Source organism: Nannospalax galili, unplaced genomic scaffold (genome assembly GCF_000622305.1).
Source record: "Nannospalax galili isolate Female #2095 unplaced genomic scaffold, S.galili_v1.0 scaffold72, whole genome shotgun sequence".
In the NCBI taxonomy this organism is placed as follows: domain Eukaryota; kingdom Metazoa; phylum Chordata; class Mammalia; order Rodentia; family Spalacidae; genus Nannospalax; species Nannospalax galili.
Window position 1 is genome coordinate 10,332,683 of NW_008336933.1, and position 2,344 is coordinate 10,335,026.

The 2,344-nt window shown below is 38.1% G+C and overlaps 1 pseudogene; it reads right to left on the bottom strand.

The window, feature by feature from the left end:
• LOC103732924 overlaps nt 1–2,344 on the bottom strand; it is a 15,005-nt pseudogene that overhangs the window by 6,692 nt on the left and 5,969 nt on the right.

A 2,344-nucleotide genomic window follows, 5' to 3' on the forward strand; every position in this document is an offset into this window, starting at 1 on the left:
TGCAGTTGACATTAAGACGTTTGCACATGTGTTACTAATCTCTATGTATCAGATTATTAATAGTCACAGTCGGTTAATTTCTGAGCTCCTTGGCAACTGAGCATGGATATAAAGTCATCAGGTAGATTTAAATGATAATGTTTTTCACATCTACTAATTATAAAGGAGCAAATTTTTATGTTTTGAAGAATTATTATTTTTAATCATTATATTATTTCCACATTGTTGCTAACCATCTTTCTTTTTAAAAAAAGTATTTACTTAATAACCACATAATAAGAAAAAGCATTTCATTACAACAGCATTGACATATTCAATAACAATTTCCAGAGCTAAGATGCATCTCTTTCAAAATTGGCTGTAAATTTTTAGGTTTACAGTTGAATTAATACAGTTATACAATATTGTACTCTGTATAAGCCCTGTAAGACATAAATTTAAATGAAGTTTTAAACTTACAAAAGATCTTCATTTCATTATTGAAATACAGTTTCATACAGAAAAATTTATTTTTAAATACAATTGACACTAAGATGCACATGCATTTCTAATCTGTATATATCTGATTATTACTAGTCACAGTCGGTTGCTTTCTGAGCGCCTTGGCATCTGAGCATGGATATAAAGTCATCAGGTAGATTTCAATGGTAATGTTTTTCACATCTACTAATTATTAAGGAGCAAATTTTTATGTTTGAAGAATTTTTTTTATAGACCCACTTCCCAGGTAGTACCCTCCCATAGCCTCCCTCCCTCAACTAGAAACCTTATACTCTGATATCCCTGCTACTGTCCACTGTGTTGTCAGCATGCCCAGCCATTTCCCACTACTTGCCCTTCCAGTGAATCTAGCCAGCCTATCTAGAGGTCTTTGTTTTAGGGGGGTCAGCTGTTCCTCATCTAGCAGTAATCAGTTGTCAATATTCCTTTGGATAAGATTGGGGTCTGCTGTTCAATTTCCCAGTTCTATGCCAGGTTAGTATCTGGGAATCCCTTTGGCCACCCTGGCCAACTACTCAAAAGAAGGTATCACTTGTCTGGCATTGTTGCTTGTTATGTAGCATTTAGCTATATATATGGACGCTTAGGAAATTATATTGGCCCATTTAATCTTTGGTTATACTTTCCTTTTGGGTGGCCATACATTTGGTCCAGATAAACCAATTTATTTTCACCCTTAAGGTCATTTGAGGATCTGTTCCTCAGGGGTCACATGGGCTTGGGAGGAGCCCCTGGCTCCTTTCTTTTACCAGTTCCACCTATGTGAAGATAAGTCAAAGGTCCTGCTAGACCATGGTTGGCTTCGCTTAGAAGCATGGAGGAAATGTTTCCTCTGTGTTGACCCTCCTCTTTATAGACTGGACACTGGTTCAAGTCCATCTGGTGGGGTCTCCTTGGCCTCCTTGATCAAGAGGACAGGTGACCCACCACCATTATAGGACATTTTGAGAGACGCTCATAGTCCCCTGGAACTAGTTGACCTAGGAGGGCAAGGAGAAAAAAGTGTCATCTATGTCCCTCTGACAAAATTGTTATAGACCTCAAAGTGTGTCTGTTTAACACCCAAGAAGGTTAGCTCCACCAGTCTGGTATTTTTAATTACTGTGTGTCATGTAGATAAATCTTGGGCAAAGACCAGTTGTTCTCAAATAAACCTTACCTAGACGTATATTTCTTGATCTGCTATGTATAATTTGTCAGTAGGTTGTAGGAGTAATATGGTTCTCTCTGGTTTTCAAAACTAGCTAGCATTATTTATCTCTCACATTGTCTCACCCCTCCATCATGGTTTTCCCACTTAAGGTGCCCCCATTTCTCCCCTTTCTCCCTTAATAATACCCTTCTCCTATGGTCCTACCTCTCTTGAGCTCCTTCTTTCCCTTTATCTCCTAGGTTCCTTGTATACTCTTCTCTCGCCCCTCAAACTAACCCAATTTTTAATCCCTATCTCCCTTATTAAGGCCTCTTTCCTACTGTTCTTCTCTTTCAGGTCATTTCTTTTCCTTTACCTCCCTCTTTCCTTTCCATTATCCTGGTTCCTGTAGTTATGTCTGGTTGCATACTTATTTATCAGAGTCTGGTTCTAGGATCCACATATGAGGGAGAACATATGCCGATTTTTTTTTCTGAGTCTGTGTTACTTCACTCAGTATAACTGTTTCTAGTTCCATGCATTTACCTGCAAATTTCATGATTTCATCTTTCTTTACTGCTGACTAAAACTCCATCGTATATATGAACCACATTTTCATTATCCACTCATCAATAGAGGGAACACAAGTTGCTTCCATCTCTTAGCTATTGTGAAAAGAGCAGCAACAAACATGGATGTACAAGTGTCTCT